The sequence below is a fragment of the Myotis yumanensis genome, unplaced genomic scaffold (genome assembly GCF_028538775.1).
Source record: "Myotis yumanensis isolate MYYU_CA2020_CCGP unplaced genomic scaffold, mMyoYum1.0.hap1 SCAF_1, whole genome shotgun sequence".
In the NCBI taxonomy this organism is placed as follows: domain Eukaryota; kingdom Metazoa; phylum Chordata; class Mammalia; order Chiroptera; family Vespertilionidae; genus Myotis; species Myotis yumanensis.
The window spans coordinates 136862233-136881736 of NW_027223752.1; positions in this window are offsets into that span (position 1 = coordinate 136862233).

The window sequence follows — 19504 nt, forward strand, 5'->3', positions numbered from 1 at the left end:
AGCTGGGTTGAGTACAAGGCGACACCCCAAGACCTAGAAGCCACCTTGCCTGCAGCCCGTGATCATGATCATAATCGTGATCTGAAAGGAAGGATACAGGCAAGGCAGAAACCCAGGACACAGGAGCCGCCTTGCCTGTAGCCCATGATCATGATTGTAATTGGAAAGCGCGGCTGCAGGCAAGGGGGCACCCTGGTCCCTGGAGCCACTGTGCCTGCGGCCCATGATCATGATTTGAAAGCCGGACCACAGGCCAGGCTGCACCCCGGGACCCAGGAGCTGCTTTGTCTGCAGCCATGATCGTGATCTGAAAAAAGGACCACAGGCAAGGGGGCAACCCAGGACCCATCAGCCAACTTGCCTGTGGCCGGTCATCATGATCATGATTGGAAAGCTGGGCCGCAGGTTAGGCAGCAACCCAGGATGCAGAAGCCACCTTGCCTGCAGCCCATGATCGTGATCGTGATTGGAAAACAAGGCCGCAGGCAAGGCAGCACCCTGGGTCCCAGGGCCCGCCTTGCCTGCATTCCATGATTGAGATCAGAAAGCCAGACCATAGGCAAGGTAGCACCCCGGACCCAGAGGCTGCCTTGCATGCGTAGTGTGATTGTGATGGTGATGGTGATCGTGATCTGAAAGAAGGACCACAGGTAAGGCAGCACCCCAGGACCCAGAAGCCAACTTGCCTGCGGCCCGTGATTGTGATCGTGATCATGATCGTGATCGTGATCTTTATCCTGATCCTGATCAGAAATCAAGGCTGCAGGCAAGGAAGCACCCTGGGTCCGAGGAGCCGCCTTGCCTGTGGCCCATGATCATGATCGTGATCAGAAAGCCCGGTCTCAGGCATTGTGGCACTCGGGTCCCAGGAGCCGCTTTGCCTGCATCCAGTAATTGAGATGGGAAAGCCGGACCACAGGCAAGGTCGCACCCTGGGACGCATTAGCCGGCTAGCCTGTGGCCCATGATTGTGATTTAGAAGCCGGGCTTCAGGCAAGGGGGCACCCCCCTACCCAGGAGCCGCTATGCCTGCGGCCTGTGATTGAGATTGGAATGCACAACCACAGGCAAGGTGGAACCAGGGACCCAGGAGCTGCCTTGCCTGCAGCTCCTGATAGTGATTTGAAAGCCAGGTCGCAGACAAGGGGTGCCCTGCAGACCAAAGAGCCACCTTGCCTGTGGATTGTGATTAAGATCAAGATTGGAAAGGAGGACCTCAGGCAAGGCAGCTCCTGGGCACAAGGGTGCCACCCTGCCTGTGGCCCGTGATTGAAATCGGAAAGCAGGACCACAGGCAAGGTGGCAACCCGAGACCAAGGAGCTGCCTGCCTGCAGCCGTGATCATGATTGTGATCCTGATCCTGATTGTGATCTGAAAGCAGAACCACAGGCAAGGTGGCACCCAAGGACCCATCAGCCATCTTGCCTGTGGCCTGTGATTATGATCATGATTGGAAAGCAGGGCCACAAGCTAGTCAGCAACCCAGGACCCAGAAGCCACATTGCCTGGGGCCTGAGATATTGATCGTGACCTCGATCATGATTGTGATCGTGATCATGAACCAAAAGCATAACTGCAGGCAAGGCAGCACTCCGGGAACCCAGAAACTGCCTTGCCTGCAACAGTGATACAGATCATGATTTTGATCTGAAAGCAGGACCACAATCGAGGCGGAACCATTGGACCCTGGATCCGCCTTGCCTGTGGCCAGTGATCATTATTGTGATCATGATTGGAAAGTAATGCCCCAGGCAAGGAATTATCCTGGGTCCTCGGAGCCCCCTTGCCTGCATCAGGTGATTGAGATCAGAAAGCGGGACCACAGGCAAGGTGGCACCCCAGGGAAAGGGGCCGACTTGCCTGCGGCCTGTGATTGTGATCTTGATCAAAAAGTAAGGCCTCAGGCAAGGTGGCACCCCGGGTCCCAGGAGCTGCCTTGCCTGTTGCCCATGATGGTGATTTGAAAGGCGGGCCAAAGGCAAGGCGGAAACCCGGGACTAAGGAGGTGCCTTACCTGCAGCCATGATCGTGATAGTAATTGGAAATTAAGGCCACAGGCAGGGCAGCAACATGTGTCCCAGAGCTGCCTTGCCTGCTTCCTGTGATTGAGATCAGAAAGCCAGACCACAGCCAAAGTGGCACACTGGGACCAAGAAGCCACCTTGCCTGAGGACTGAGATCGTGATTTGAAAGACAGGCCACAGGCAAGGCAGCACCTCGAGACTTATAAGCCGCTTTCCCTGCAGCCATGATCATGATCTTGAGCTTCATCAGAAAGCAGGACCACAGGCACAGCGGCACCCCAGGACACATCAGCCACCTTGCCTGTGGCCCGTGATCATGATCATGATCAGAAAGCAGAACCGAAGGTCAGGCAGAACCCTGGGTCCCAGGAACGCCTTGCCTGTGGCCCATGATCATGATTTGAAAGCCAGACCACAGGCAAGGTGTCACCCCGGGAAAAATGGGCTGCATTGCCTGCGACCTTTGATCGTGATCTTGATTGGAAAGTAAGGCCTCAGGCAAGGCAGCACCCTGGGTCCCAGGAGACGCCTTGCCTGTGGTCCATGATCGTGATTTGAAAGCCGGACCATAGAAAAGGCAGCACCCCGGGACCGAGGAGCTCCCTTGCCTGAAGCCGTGACAGAGATGATGATCCTGATTTAAAAGCAGGACCACAGGCAAGGGGGCACCCAGGGGCAGAAAGGGGACCGTGATCGTGATCATGCTCTGACCTATGGCCTCAGGCATTGCAGCACACCTGGAAACACGAGCCCACTTGCCTCTGGCCCATTATTATGATCATGATCTGAAAGCCTGGCCTCAGGCATGGGGGCACCCCGGGTCCCAGGAACCACCTTGCCTGTGGCCCATGATTGTGATATAGAAGCCAAGCTTCAGGCAAGGGGGCACCCCATGACCCAGGAGCCTCTGTGCCTGCGGAACGTGATTGAGATCGGAAAGCTGGACCACAGGCAAGGTGGCAATCCGGTTCCCAGGAGCCGCCATGCCTGTGGCCCACGACGTGATTTGAAAGCCGGACCATAGGATAGGTGGCACCCCGGGACAAAGGTGCCGCCTTAACTGCGGCCCGTGATTGAGATAGGAAAGCTGGAATAGAGGCAAGGTGGCACCCCGGGTCCCGAGAGCCATCTAGCCTGTGGCCCATGATGGTGATTGGAATGACGGACCACAGGCAAGGTAGCAACCCGGCACCCTGGAGGTACCTTGCCTTCAGCCATGATCATGATCTTTATCATGATCTGAAAGCAGGACCACAGGCACGGCGGCACCCCAGGACCCAATAGCCAATTTGCCTGTGGCCCATGATCATGATCATAATCAGAAAGCTGAGCTGAAGGTCAGGCAGAACCCTGGGTCCCAGGGGCCGCCTTGCCTGCGGCCCGTGATCATGATTTGAAAGCCGGACCACAGGCAGGTGGCACCCCGGGACAAAGGGGCCGCCTTGCCTGGGGCCTGTGATCGTGATCTTGATTGGAAAGTAAGGCCTCAGGCAAGGCAACACCCTGGTTCCCAGGAGCCGCCTTGCCTGCGTCCCCTGTTTGAGATAGGAAAGCCGGACCACAGGCAACGTGGCACCCGGGGTACCAGGAGCCGCCTTGCCTGTGGCCCTTGATGGTTATTTCAAAGCCAGACCACAGACAAGGCTGTACCGCGGGACCCAGGATCTGCAGTGCCTGCAGCCATTTTCGAGTTCATGAGCGTGATTTAAAAGCAGGACCACAGGCAAGGGGTCAGCCAGGGACACAAGGGAACCCGTGATCTTGATCATGCTCAGAGGGCCGGCCTCAGTCACTGCGCCACACCCGGACCCAGGAACAGCCTCGCCTCTAGCCCATTATCATGATCGTGATCTGAAAGCCTGGCCTCAGGCATGGGGCACCCCAGGTCCCAGGAGCTACCTTGCCTGTGGCCCATGATTGTGATTTAGATGCCAGGCTTCAGGCATGGGGGCACGCCACGACCCAGGAGCCGCTGTGCCTGCAGCCCGTGATTGAGATTGGAATGGACGACCACAGGCAAGGCGGAACTCCGGGACCCAGGAGCTGCCTTGCCTGCAGCCCCTGATAGTGATTTGAAAGCCAGGTCGCAGACAAGGGGTGCCCCACAGACCAAAGAGCCACCTTGCCTGTGGATTGTGATTAAGATCGAGATCAGAAAGGAGGAACACAAGCAAGTCAACTCATGGGCGCGAGGGTGCCACCCTGCCTGTGGCCCGTGATTGAGATCGGAAAGCCGGACCACCGGAAAGGTGGCAATCCGGGTCCCAGGAGCCGCCTTGCCTATGGTCCACGATCGTGATTTGAAAGCCGGACCATAGGGTAGGTGGCACCCCGGGACAAAGGTGCAGCCTTAACTGCGGCCCGTGTTTGAGATAGGAAAGCTGGAATAGAGGCAAGGTGGTACCCCGGGTCCCGAGAGACGTCTAGGCTGTGGCCCATGATGGTGATTTGAATGACGGACCACAGGCAAGGTGGCAACCCGGCACCCAGGAGGTGCCTTGCCTGCTGCCATGATGGTGATCTTGATCATGATCTGAAAGTAGGACCACAGGCACGGCGGCACCCCAGGACCCACCATCCAACTTGCCTGTGGCCCATGATCATGATCATGATCAGAAAGCTGAGCTGAAGGTCAGGCAGAACCCTGGGTCCCAGGAGCCGCCTTGCCTGAGGCCCATGATCATGATTTGAAAGCCGGACCACAGGCAAGGTGGCACCCCGGGACAAAGGGGCCGCCTTGCCTGGGGCCTGTGATCGTGATCTTGATTGGAAAGTAAGGCCTCAGGCAAGGCAACACCCTGGTTCCCAGGAGCCGCCTTGCCTGCGTCCCGTGTTTGAGATAGGAAAGCCGGACCACAGGCAACGTGGCACCCGGGGTACCAGGAGCCGCCTTGCCTGTGGCCCTTGATGGTTATTTGAAAGCCAGTCCACAGACAAGGCGGCACCCCGGGACCCAGGAGCTGCTGTGCCTGCAGCCGTGATCGAGATCATGATCGTGATTTAAAAGCAGGACCGCAGGCTAGGGAGCACCCAGGGACACAAGGGAGCCCGTGATCATGATCATGCTCAGAGGGCCGGCCTCAGGCACTGCGCCACACCGAGACCCAGGAGCTGCCTTGCTTCTGGCCCATGATCATGATCGTGATCTGAAAGCCTGGCCTCAGGCATGGGGGCACCCCTGATCCCAGGAGCCGCCTTGCCTGTGGCCCATGATTGTGATTTAGAAGCCGGGCTTCTGCCAAGGAGGCACCCCAGGACCCAGGAGCCGCTGTGCCTGCAGCCCGTGATTGAGATTGGAATGCATGACCACAGGCAAGGCGGAACCCTGGGACCCAGGAGCTGCCTTACCTGCAGCCCCTGATAGTGATTTGTAAGCCGGGTCGCAGACAAGGGGTGCCCCAAAGACCAAGGAGCAACCTTACCTGTGGCTTTTGATTAAGATCAAAATCAGAAAGGAGGACTGAAGGCAAGTCAGCCCCTGGGCATAAAGGTGCCACAGTGCCTGTGGCCCATGACTGAGATCAGAAAGCAGGACGACAGGCAAGGTGGCACCCCGGGACAAATGTGCCGCCTTGCCTGCGGCCAGTGATTGTGATCATGATCAGAAAGTAAGGCCTCAGGCAAGGTAACAACCAGGGTCCCAGGAGCCGCCTTGCATTTGTCCCGTGATTGAGATAGGAAAGCCGGACCACAAGCAAGGTGGCACCCCGGGTCCTGGGAGCCGCTTTGCCTGTGGCCCATGATGGTGATTTGAAAGCCGGACCACAGGCAAGGTGGCATCCCGGGATCCAGGAGGTTCCTGGCCTGCAGCCATGATGGTAATCTTGATCAGGATCTGAAAGCAGGACCACAGGTACGGCGGCACCCCAGGACCCATCAGCCTTCTTGCCTGTGGACCCTGATCATGATCATGATCAGAAAGCTGAGCTGAATGTCAGGCAGAAACCTGGGTCCCAGGAGCCGCCTAGCCTGTGGCCCATGATCGTGATTTGAAAGCTGGACCACAGGCAAGGTGACACCCCGGGACAAATGGGCCGCCTTGCTTGGGCCTGTGTTCGTGATCTGTATTGGAATCTAAGGCCGCAGCAAGGCAATACCATGGTCAAAGGACCCTCCTTGCCTGAATGAAGTGATTGAGATGGGAAAACTGGACCACAGGCAAGGTGGCACCTAGGGCCACAGGAGCAGGCTTGCCTGTGGCCCAAGATGATGATTGCAATCGGAAAGCCGGGATGCAGGCCCCCTGGGTCCCAGGAGCCACCTTGCCTGTGGTCCTTGATGGTTATTTCAAAGCCAGACCACAGACAAGGCGGCACCACGGGTCCCAGGATCTGACGTGCCTACAGCCATAATCGAGATCATGATCGTGATTTAAAAGCAGGACCACAGGCATGGGGGCTCCCAGGGACACAAGGGAGCCCGTGATCGTGATCATGATCAGAGGGCCGGCCTCAGGCACTGCGCAACCCCGGACCCAGGAGCCAACTTGCCTCTAGCCCATTATCATGACCGTGATCTGAAAGCCTGGCCTCAGGCATGGGGCACCCGGGGTCCCAGGAGCCGCCTTGCCTGTGGCCCATGATTGTGATTTAGAAGCTGGGCTTCAGGCAAGGTGGCACGCCACAAACAAGGAGCCACTGTGCCTGCAGCCCGTGATTGAGATTGGAATGCATGACCACAGGCAAGGCAGAACCCCGGGACCCAGGAAATGCCTTGCCTGCAGCTCATGATAATGATTTGAAAGCCAGGTTGCAGACAAGGGGTGCCCCCAGACCAAAGAGCCACATTGCCTGTGGATTGTGATTAAGATCGAGATCAGAAAGGAGGACCACAGGCAAGTCAGCACATGGGCACGAGGGTGCCACCCTGCCTGTGGCCCGTGGTTGAGATAGGAAAGCCAGACCAGCGGCAAGGTGGCAATCCGGGTCCCAGGAGCCGCCTTGCCTATGGTCCACGATCGTGATTTGAAAGCCGGACCATAGGGTAGGTGGCACCCCGGGACAAAGGTGCAGCCTTAACTGCGGCCCGTGTTTGAGATAGGAAAGCTGGAATAGAGGCAAGGTGGTACCCCGGGTCCCGAGAGACGTCTAGGCTGTGGCCCATGATGGTGATTTGAATGACGGACCACAGGCAAGGTGGCAACCCGGCACCCAGGAGGTGCCTTGCCTGCTGCCATGATGGTGATCTTGATCATGATCTGAAAGTAGGACCACAGGCACGGCGGCACCCCAGGACCCACCATCCAACTTGCCTGTGGCCCATGATCATGATCATGATCAGAAAGCTGAGCTGAAGGTCAGGCAGAACCCTGGGTCCCAGGAGCCGCCTTGCCTGAGGCCCATGATCATGATTTGAAAGCCGGACCACAGGCAAGGTGGCACCCCGGGACAAAGGGGCCGCCTTGCCTGGGGCCTGTGATCGTGATCTTGATTGGAAAGTAAGGCCTCAGGCAAGGCAACACCCTGGTTCCCAGGAGCCGCCTTGCCTGCGTCCCGTGTTTGAGATAGGAAAGCCGGACCACAGGCAACGTGGCACCCGGGGTACCAGGAGCCGCCTTGCCTGTGGCCCTTGATGATTATTTGAAAGCCAGACCACAGACAAGGCGGCACCCCGGGACCCAGGAGCTGCTGTGCCTGCAGCCGTGATCGAGATCATCCTCGTGATTTAAAAGCAGGACCACAGGCTAGGAGGCACCCAGGGACACAAGGGAGCCGGTGATCGTGATCATGCTCAGAGGGCCGGCCTCAGGCACTGCGCCACACCGAGACCCGGGAGCTGCCGTGCCTCTGGCCCATGATAATGATCATGATCTGAAAGCCTGGCCTCAGGCATGGGGGCACCCCGGGACCCAGGAGCCGCCTTGCCTGTGGCCCATGATTGTGATTTAGAAGCCGGGCTTCTGCCAAGGGGGCACCCCAGGACCCAGGAGCTGCTGTGCCTGCAGCCCGTGATTGAGATTGGAATTCATGACCACAGGCTAGGCGGAACCCCGGGACCCAGGAGCTGCCTTGCCTGCAGCGCCTGATAGTGATTTGTAAGCCGGGTCGCAGACAAGGGGTGCCCCAAAGACCAAGGAGCCACCTTGCCTGTGGCTTGTGATTAAGATCAAGATCAGAAAGGAGGACCGCAGGCAAGTCAGCTCCTGGGCATAAGGGTGCCACAGTGCCTGTGCCCATGACTGAGATCAGAGAGCAGGACGACAGGCAAGGTGGCACCCCGGGACAAAGGTGTCGCCTTGCCTGTGGCCGGTGATTGTGATCGTGATCAGAATGTAAGGCTTCAGGCAAGGTAACACCCCGGGTCCCAGGAGCCGCCTTGCATTCGTCCCATGATAGAGATAGGAAAGCCGGACCACAGGCAAGGTCGCAACCCGGGTCCCAGGAGCCCCTTGCCTGTAGCTCATGATGGTGATTTGAAAGCCAGACCACAGGCAAGGTGGCATCCTGGGACCCAGGAGGTGCCTGGCCTGCAGCCATGATGGTGATCTTGATCTTGATCTGAAAGCAGGACCACAGGCACGGCGGCACCCCAGGACCCATCAGCCTTCTTGCCTGTGGCCCCTGATCATGATCTTGATCAGAAAGCTGAGCTGAATGTCAGGCAGAACCCTGGGTCCCAGGAGCCGCCTTGCCTGTGGCCCATGATCGTGATTTGAAAGCTGGACCACAGGCAAGGTGGCACCCCGGGACAAATGGGCCGCCTTGCTTGGGCCTGTGGTCGTGATCTTGATTGGAATGTAAGGCCGCAGCAAGGCAACACCCTGGGTCAAAGGAGCCTCCTTGCCTGAATCAAGTGATTGTGATGGGAAAGCTGGACCACAGGCAAGGTGGCACCGAGGGACACAGGAGCAGGCTTGCCTGTAGCCCATGATGATGATTGCAGTCGGAAAGCCAGGATGCAGGCACCCTGGGTCCCAAGAGCCGCCTTGCCTGTGGTCCATGATCGTGATTTGAAAGCCTGAACACAGGCAAGGTGGCAGCCCAGGACAAAGGGGCCTCCTTGCCTGTGGCCTGTGATCGTGATCGTGATTGGAAAGTAAGGCCTCAGGCAAGGCAACACCCTGGTTCCCAGGATCCGCCTTGCCTGCGTCCCGTGTTTGAGATAGAAAAGCCAGACCACAGGCAACGTGGCACCCGGGGTACCAGGAGCCGCCTTGCCTATGGCCCTTGATGGTTATTTGAAAGCCGGACAACAGACAAGGCGGCACCCTGGGACCCAGGAGCTGCCTTGCCTGCAGCCCCTGATAGTGATTTGTAAGCCGGGTCGCAGACAAGGGGTGCCCCAAAGACCAAGGAGCCACCTTGCCTGTGGCTTTTGATTAAGATCTAGATCAGAAAGGAGGACAACAGGCAAGTCAGCTCCTGGGCATAAGGGTGCCACAGTGCCTGTGGCCCATGACTGAGATCAGAAAGCAGGACCACAGGCAAGGTGGCACACCGGGAAAAAGGTGCCGCCTTGCCTGCGGCCAGTGATTGTGATCATGATCAGAATGTAAGGCTTCAGGCAAGGTAACACCCCGGGTCCCAGGAGCTGCCTTGCATTGGTCCCATGATAGAGATAGGAAAGCCGGACCACAGGAAAGGTGGCACCCCGGGTCCCAGGAGCCGCCTTGCCTGTGGCCCATGATGGTGATTTGAAAGCCGGACCATAGGGTAGGTGGCACCCCGGGACAAAGGTGCCGCCTTAACTGCGGCCCGTGATTGAGATAGGAAAGCTGGAATAGAGGCAAGGTGGCACCCCGGGTCCCGAGAGCCTTCTAGGCTGTGGCCCATGATGGTGATTTGAATGACGGACCACAGGCAAGGTGGCAACCCGGCACCCAGGAGGTGCCTTGCCTGCTGCCATGATCATGATCTTGATCATGATCTGAAAGCAGGACCACAGGCACGGCGGCACCCCAGGACCCAATAGCCAATTTGCCTGTGGCCCATGATCATGATCATAATCAGAAAGCTGAGCTGAAGGTCAGGCAGAACCCTGGGTCCCAGGGGCCGCCTTGCCTGCGGCCCGTGATCATGATTTGAAAGCCGGACCACAGGCAAGGTGGCACCCCGGGACAAAGGGGCCGCCTTGCCTGGGGCCTGTGATCGTGATCTTGATTGGAAAGTAAGGCCTCAGGCAAGGCAACACCCTGGTTCCCAGGAGCCGCCTTGCCTGCGTCCCGTGTTTGAGATAGGAAAGCCAGACCACAGGCAACGTGGCACCCGGGGTACCAGGAGCCGCCTTGCCTGTGGCCCTTGATGGTTATTTGAAAGCCGGACCACAGACAAGGCGGCACCCCGGGACCCAGGACCTGCTGTGCCTTCAGCCGTGATCGAGATCATGAACGTGATTTAAAAGCAGTACCACAGGCTAGGGGGCACCCAGGGACACAAGGGAGCCGGTGATCTTGATCATGCTCAGAGGGCCGGCCTCAGGCACTGCGCCACACCGAGACCCAGGAGCTGCCTTGCCTCTGGCCCATGATAATGATAGTGATCTGAAAGCCTGGCCTCAGGCATGGGGGCACCCCGGGACCCAAAAGCCGCCTTGCCTGTGGCCCATGATTGTGATTTAGAAGCCGGGCTTCTGCCAAGGGGGTACCCCAGGACCCAGGAGCTGCTCTGCCTGCAGCCCGTGATTGAGATTGGAATGCATGACCACAGGCAAGGCGGAACCCCGGGACCCAGGAGCTGCCTTGCCTGTGGCCCTTGATGGTTATTTCAAAGCCAGACCACAGACAAGGCTGTACCGCGGGACCCAGGATCTGCAGTGCCTGCAGCCATTTTCGAGTTCATGAGCGTGATTTAAAAGCAGGACCACAGGCAAGGGGTCAGCCAGGGACACAAGGGAACCCGTGATCTTGATCATGCTCAGAGGGCCGGCCTCAGTCACTGCGCCACACCCGGACCCAGGAACAGCCTCGCCTCTAGCCCATTATCATGATCGTGATCTGAAAGCCTGGCCTCAGGCATGGGGCACCCCAGGTCCCAGGAGCTACCTTGCCTGTGGCCCATGATTGTGATTTAGATGCCAGGCTTCAGGCATGGGGGCACACCACGACCCAGGAGCCGCTGTGCCTGCAGCCCGTGATTGAGATTGGAATGGACGACCACAGGCAAGGCGGAACTCCGGGACCCAGGAGCTGCCTTGCCTGCAGCCCCTGATAGTGATTTGAAAGCCGGGTCGCAGACAAGGGGTGCCCCACAGACCAAAGAGCCACCTTGCCTGTGGATTGTGATTAAGATCGAGATCAGAAAGGAGGAACACAAGCAAGTCAACTCATGGGCGCGAGGGTGCCACCCTGCCTGTGGCCCGTGATTGAGATCGGAAAGCCGGACCACCGGCAAGGTGGCAATCCGGGTTCCAGGAGCCGCCTTGCCTGAGGCCCACGATCGTGATTTGAAAGCCAGACCATAGGGTAGGTGGCACCCCGGGACAAAGGTGCCGCCTTAACTGCGGCCCATGATGGAGATAGGAAAGCCGGACAAGAGGCAAGGTGGCACCCCAGGTCCCGAGAGCCGTCTAGCCTGTGGCCCATGATGGTGATTTGAATGACGGACCACAGGCAAGGTGGCAACCCGGCACCCAGGAGGTGCCTTGCCTGCTGCCACGATCGTGATCTTGATCATGATCTGAAAGTAGGACCACAGGCACCCCAGGACCCATCAGCCAACTTGCCTGTGGCCCATAATCATGATCATGATCAGAAAGCTGAGCTGAAGGTCAGGCAGAACCCTGGGTCCCAGGAGCCGCCTTGCCTGAGGCCCATGATCATGATTTGAAAGCCGGACCACAGGCAAGGTGGCACCCCGGGACAAAGGGGCCGCCTTGCCTGGGGCCTGTGATCGTGATCTTGATTGGAAAGTAAGGCCTCAGGCAAGGCAACACCCTGGTTCCCAGGAGCCGCCTTGCCTGCGTCCCGTGTTTGAGATAGGAAAGCCGGACCACAGGCAACGTGGCACCCGGGGTACCAGGAGCCGCCTTGCCTGTGGCCCTTGATGATTATTTGAAAGCCAGACCACAGACAAGGCGGCACCCCGGGACCCAGGAGCTGCTGTGCCTGCAGCCGTGATCGAGATCATCCTCGTGATTTAAAAGCAGGACCACAGGCTAGGAGGCACCCAGGGACACAAGGGAGCCGGTGATCGTGATCATGCTCAGAGGGCCGGCCTCAGGCACTGCGCCACACCGAGACCCGGGAGCTGCCGTGCCTCTGGCCCATGATAATGATCATGATCTGAAAGCCTGGCCTCAGGCATGGGGGCACCCCGGGACCCAGGAGCCGCCTTGCCTGTGGCCCATGATTGTGATTTAGAAGCCGGGCTTCTGCCAAGGGGGCACCCCAGGACCCAGGAGCTGCTGTGCCTGCAGCCCGTGATTGAGATTGGAATTCATGACCACAGGCTAGGCGGAACCCCGGGACCCAGGAGCTGCCTTGCCTGCAGCGCCTGATAGTGATTTGTAAGCCGGGTCGCAGACAAGGGGTGCCCCAAAGACCAAGGAGCCACCTTGCCTGTGGCTTGTGATTAAGATCAAGATCAGAAAGGAGGACCGCAGGCAAGTCAGCTCCTGGGCATAAGGGTGCCACAGTGCCTGTGCCCATGACTGAGATCAGAGAGCAGGACGACAGGCAAGGTGGCACCCCGGGACAAAGGTGTCGCCTTGCCTGTGGCCGGTGATTGTGATCGTGATCAGAATGTAAGGCTTCAGGCAAGGTAACACCCCGGGTCCCAGGAGCCGCCTTGCATTCGTCCCATGATAGAGATAGGAAAGCCGGACCACAGGCAAGGTCGCAACCCGGGTCCCAGGAGCCCCTTGCCTGTAGCTCATGATGGTGATTTGAAAGCCAGACCACAGGCAAGGTGGCATCCTGGGACCCAGGAGGTGCCTGGCCTGCAGCCATGATGGTGATCTTGATCTTGATCTGAAAGCAGGACCACAGGCACGGCGGCACCCCAGGACCCATCAGCCTTCTTGCCTGTGGCCCCTGATCATGATCTTGATCAGAAAGCTGAGCTGAATGTCAGGCAGAACCCTGGGTCCCAGGAGCCGCCTTGCCTGTGGCCCATGATCGTGATTTGAAAGCTGGACCACAGGCAAGGTGGCACCCCGGGACAAATGGGCCGCCTTGCTTGGGCCTGTGGTCGTGATCTTGATTGGAATGTAAGGCCGCAGCAAGGCAACACCCTGGGTCAAAGGAGCCTCCTTGCCTGAATCAAGTGATTGTGATGGGAAAGCTGGACCACAGGCAAGGTGGCACCGAGGGACACAGGAGCAGGCTTGCCTGTAGCCCATGATGATGATTGCAGTCGGAAAGCCAGGATGCAGGCACCCTGGGTCCCAAGAGCCGCCTTGCCTGTGGTCCATGATCGTGATTTGAAAGCCTGAACACAGGCAAGGTGGCAGCCCAGGACAAAGGGGCCTCCTTGCCTGTGGCCTGTGATCGTGATCGTGATTGGAAAGTAAGGCCTCAGGCAAGGCAACACCCTGGTTCCCAGGATCCGCCTTGCCTGCGTCCCGTGTTTGAGATAGAAAAGCCAGACCACAGGCAACGTGGCACCCGGGGTACCAGGAGCCGCCTTGCCTATGGCCCTTGATGGTTATTTGAAAGCCGGACAACAGACAAGGCGGCACCCTGGGACCCAGGAGCTGCCTTGCCTGCAGCCCCTGATAGTGATTTGTAAGCCGGGTCGCAGACAAGGGGTGCCCCAAAGACCAAGGAGCCACCTTGCCTGTGGCTTTTGATTAAGATCTAGATCAGAAAGGAGGACAACAGGCAAGTCAGCTCCTGGGCATAAGGGTGCCACAGTGCCTGTGGCCCATGACTGAGATCAGAAAGCAGGACCACAGGCAAGGTGGCACACCGGGAAAAAGGTGCCGCCTTGCCTGCGGCCAGTGATTGTGATCATGATCAGAATGTAAGGCTTCAGGCAAGGTAACACCCCGGGTCCCAGGAGCTGCCTTGCATTGGTCCCATGATAGAGATAGGAAAGCCGGACCACAGGAAAGGTGGCACCCCGGGTCCCAGGAGCCGCCTTGCCTGTGGCCCATGATGGTGATTTGAAAGCCGGACCATAGGGTAGGTGGCACCCCGGGACAAAGGTGCCGCCTTAACTGCGGCCCGTGATTGAGATAGGAAAGCTGGAATAGAGGCAAGGTGGCACCCCGGGTCCCGAGAGCCTTCTAGGCTGTGGCCCATGATGGTGATTTGAATGACGGACCACAGGCAAGGTGGCAACCCGGCACCCAGGAGGTGCCTTGCCTGCTGCCATGATCATGATCTTGATCATGATCTGAAAGCAGGACCACAGGCACGGCGGCACCCCAGGACCCAATAGCCAATTTGCCTGTGGCCCATGATCATGATCATAATCAGAAAGCTGAGCTGAAGGTCAGGCAGAACCCTGGGTCCCAGGGGCCGCCTTGCCTGCGGCCCGTGATCATGATTTGAAAGCCGGACCACAGGCAAGGTGGCACCCCGGGACAAAGGGGCCGCCTTGCCTGGGGCCTGTGATCGTGATCTTGATTGGAAAGTAAGGCCTCAGGCAAGGCAACACCCTGGTTCCCAGGAGCCGCCTTGCCTGCGTCCCGTGTTTGAGATAGGAAAGCCAGACCACAGGCAACGTGGCACCCGGGGTACCAGGAGCCGCCTTGCCTGTGGCCCTTGATGGTTATTTGAAAGCCGGACCACAGACAAGGCGGCACCCCGGGACCCAGGACCTGCTGTGCCTTCAGCCGTGATCGAGATCATGAACGTGATTTAAAAGCAGTACCACAGGCTAGGGGGCACCCAGGGACACAAGGGAGCCGGTGTTCTTGATCATGCTCAGAGGGCCGGCCTCAGGCACTGCGCCACACCGAGACCCAGGAGCTGCCTTGCCTCTGGCCCATGATAATGATAGTGATCTGAAAGCCTGGCCTCAGGCATGGGGGCACCCCGGGACCCAAAAGCCGCCTTGCCTGTGGCCCATGATTGTGATTTAGAAGCCGGGCTTCTGCCAAGGGGGTACCCCAGGACCCAGGAGCTGCTCTGCCTGCAGCCCGTGATTGAGATTGGAATGCATGACCACAGGCAAGGCGGAACCCCGGGACCCAGGAGCTGCCTTGCCTGTGGCCCTTGATGGTTATTTCAAAGCCAGACCACAGACAAGGCTGTACCGCGGGACCCAGGATCTGCAGTGCCTGCAGCCATTTTCGAGTTCATGAGCGTGATTTAAAAGCAGGACCACAGGCAAGGGGTCAGCCAGGGACACAAGGGAACCCGTGATCTTGATCATGCTCAGAGGGCCGGCCTCAGTCACTGCGCCACACCCGGACCCAGGAACAGCCTCGCCTCTAGCCCATTATCATGATCGTGATCTGAAAGCCTGGCCTCAGGCATGGGGCACCCCAGGTCCTAGGAGCTACCTTGCCTGTGGCCCATGATTGTGATTTAGATGCCAGGCTTCAGGCATGGGGGCACGCCACGACCCAGGAGCCGCTGTGCCTGCAGCCCGTGATTGAGATTGGAATGGACGACCACAGGCAAGGCGGAACTCCGGGACCCAGGAGCTGCCTTGCCTGCAGCCCCTGATAGTGATTTGAAAGCCAGGTCGCAGACAAGGGGTGCCCCACAGACCAAAGAGCCACCTTGCCTGTGGATTGTGATTAAGATCGAGATCAGAAAGGAGGAACACAAGCAAGTCAACTCATGGGCGCGAGGGTGCCACCCTGCCTGTGGCCCGTGATTGAGATCGGAAAGCCGGACCACCGGCAAGGTGGCAATCCGGGTTCCAGGAGCCGCCTTGCCTGAGGCCCACGATCGTGATTTGAAAGCCAGACCATAGGGTAGGTGGCACCCCGGGACAAAGGTGCCGCCTTAACTGCGGCCCATGATGGAGATAGGAAAGCCGGACAAGAGGCAAGGTGGCACCCCAGGTCCCGAGAGCCGTCTAGCCTGTGGCCCATGATGGTGATTTGAATGACGGACCACAGGCAAGGTGGCAACCCGGCACCCAGGAGGTGCCTTGCCTGCTGCCACGATCGTGATCTTGATCATGATCTGAAAGTAGGACCACAGGCACCCCAGGACCCATCAGCCAACTTGCCTGTGGCCCATAATCATGATCATGATCAGAAAGCTGAGCTGAAGGTCAGGCAGAACCCTGGGTCCCAGGAGCCGCCTTGCCTGAGGCCCATGATCATGATTTGAAAGCCGGACCACAGGCAAGGTGGCACCCCGGGACAAAGGGGCCGCCTTGCCTGGGGCCTGTGATCGTGACCTTGATTGGAAAGTAAGGCCTCAGGCAAGGCAACACCCTGGTTCCCAGGAGCCGCCTTGCCTGCGTCCCGTGTTTGAGATAGGAAAGCCGGACCACAGGCAACGTGGCACCCGGGGTACCAGGAGCCGCCTTGCCTGTGGCCCTTGATGATTATTTGAAAGCCAGACCACAGACAAGGCGGCACCCCGGGACCCAGGAGCTGCTGTGCCTGCAGCCGTGATCGAGATCATCCTCGTGATTTAAAAGCAGGACCACAGGCTAGGAGGCACCCAGGGACACAAGGGAGCCGGTGATCGTGATCATGCTCAGAGGGCCGGCCTCAGGCACTGCGCCACACCGAGACCCAGGAGCTGCCATGCCTCTGGCCCATGATAATGATCATGATCTGAAAGCCTGGCCTCAGGCATGGGGGCACCCCGGGACCCAGGAGCCGCCTTGCCTGTGGCCCATGATTGTGATTTAGAAGCCGGGCTTCTGCCAAGGGGGCACCCCAGGACCCAGGAGCTGCTGTGCCTGCAGCCCGTGATTGAGATTGGAATTCATGACCACAGGCTAGGCGGAACCCCGGGACCCAGGAGCTGCCTTGCCTGCAGCGCCTGATAGTGATTTGTAAGCCGGGTCGCAGACAAGGGGTGCCCCAAAGACCAAGGAGCCACCTTGCCTGTGGCTTGTGATTAAGATCAAGATCAGAAAGGAGGACCGCAGGCAAGTCAGCTCCTGGGCATAAGGGTGCCACAGTGCCTGTGCCCATGACTGAGATCAGAGAGCAGGACGACAGGCAAGGTGGCACCCCGGGACAAAGGTGTCGCCTTGCCTGTGGCCGGTGATTGTGATCGTGATCAGAATGTAAGGCTTCAGGCAAGGTAACACCCCGGGTCCCAGGAGCCGCCTTGCATTCGTCCCATGATAGAGATAGGAAAGCCGGACCACAGGCAAGGTCGCAACCCGGGTCCCAGGAGCCCCTTGCCTGTAGCTCATGATGGTGATTTGAAAGCCAGACCACAGGCAAGGTGGCATCCTGGGACCCAGGAGGTGCCTGGCCTGCAGCCATGATGGTGATCTTGATCTTGATCTGAAAGCAGGACCACAGGCACGGCGGCACCCCAGGACCCATCAGCCTTCTTGCCTGTGGCCCCTGATCATGATCTTGATCAGAAAGCTGAGCTGAATGTCAGGCAGAACCCTGGGTCCCAGGAGCCGCCTTGCCTGTGGCCCATGATCGTGATTTGAAAGCTGGACCACAGGCAAGGTGGCACCCCGGGACAAATGGGCCGCCTTGCTTGGGCCTGTGGTCGTGATCTTGATTGGAATGTAAGGCCGCAGCAAGGCAACACCCTGGGTCAAAGGAGCCTCCTTGCCTGAATCAAGTGATTGTGATGGGAAAGCTGGACCACAGGCAAGGTGGCACCGAGGGACACAGGAGCAGGCTTGCCTGTAGCCCATGATGATGATTGCAGTCGGAAAGCCAGGATGCAGGCACCCTGGGTCCCAAGAGCCGCCTTGCCTGTGGTCCATGATCGTGATTTGAAAGCCTGAACACAGGCAAGGTGGCAGCCCAGGACAAAGGGGCCTCCTTGCCTGTGGCCTGTGATCGTGATCGTGATTGGAAAGTAAGGCCTCAGGCAAGGCAACACCCTGGTTCCCAGGATCCGCCTTGCCTGCGTCCCGTGTTTGAGATAGAAAAGCCAGACCACAGGCAACGTGGCACCCGGGGTACCAGGAGCCGCCTTGCCTATGGCCCTTGATGGTTATTTGAAAGCCGGACAACAGACAAGGCGGCACCCTGGGACCCAGGAGCTGCCTTGCCTGCAGCCCCTGATAGTGATTTGTAAGCCGGGTCGCAGACAAGGGGTGCCCCAAAGACCAAGGAGCCACCTTGCCTGTGGCTTTTGATTAAGATCTAGATCAGAAAGGAGGACAACAGGCAAGTCAGCTCCTGGGCATAAGGGTGCCACAGTGCCTGTGGCCCATGACTGAGATCAGAAAGCAGGACCACAGGCAAGGTGGCACACCGGGAAAAAGGTGCCGCCTTGCCTGCGGCCAGTGATTGTGATCATGATCAGAATGTAAGGCTTCAGGCAAGGTAACACCCCGGGTCCCAGGAGCTGCCTTGCATTGGTCCCATGATAGAGATAGGAAAGCCGGACCACAGGAAAGGTGGCACCCCGGGTCCCAGGAGCCGCCTTGCCTGTGGCCCATGATGGTGATTTGAAAGCCGGACCATAGGGTAGGTGGCACCCCGGGACAAAGGTGCCGCCTTAACTGCGGCCCGTGATTGAGATAGGAAAGCTGGAATAGAGGCAAGGTGGCACCCCGGGTCCCGAGAGCCTTCTAGGCTGTGGCCCATGATGGTGATTTGAATGACGGACCACAGGCAAGGTGGCAACCCGGCACCCAGGAGGTGCCTTGCCTGCTGCCATGATCATGATCTTGATCATGATCTGAAAGCAGGACCACAGGCACGGCGGCACCCCAGGACCCAATAGCCAATTTGCCTGTGGCCCATGATCATGATCATAATCAGAAAGCTGAGCTGAAGGTCAGGCAGAACCCTGGGTCCCAGGGGCCGCCTTGCCTGCGGCCCGTGATCATGATTTGAAAGCCGGACCACAGGCAAGGTGGCACCCCGGGACAAAGGGGCCGCCTTGCCTGGGGCCTGTGATCGTGATCTTGATTGGAAAGTAAGGCCTCAGGCAAGGCAACACCCTGGTTCCCAGGAGCCGCCTTGCCTGCGTCCCGTGTTTGAGATAGGAAAGCCAGACCACAGGCAACGTGGCACCCGGGGTACCAGGAGCCGCCTTGCCTGTGGCCCTTGATGGTTATTTGAAAGCCGGACCACAGACAAGGCGGCACCCCGGGACCCAGGACCTGCTGTGCCTTCAGCCGTGATCGAGATCATGAACGTGATTTAAAAGCAGTACCACAGGCTAGGGGGCACCCAGGGACACAAGGGAGCCGGTGATCTTGATCATGCTCAGAGGGCCGGCCTCAGGCACTGCGCCACACCGAGACCCAGGAGCTGCCTTGCCTCTGGCCCATGATAATGATAGTGATCTGAAAGCCTGGCCTCAGGCATGGGGGCACCCCGGGACCCAAAAGCCGCCTTGCCTGTGGCCCATGATTGTGATTTAGAAGCCGGGCTTCTGCCAAGGGGGTACCCCAGGACCCAGGAGCTGCTCTGCCTGCAGCCCGTGATTGAGATTGGAATGCATGACCACAGGCAAGGCGGAACCCCG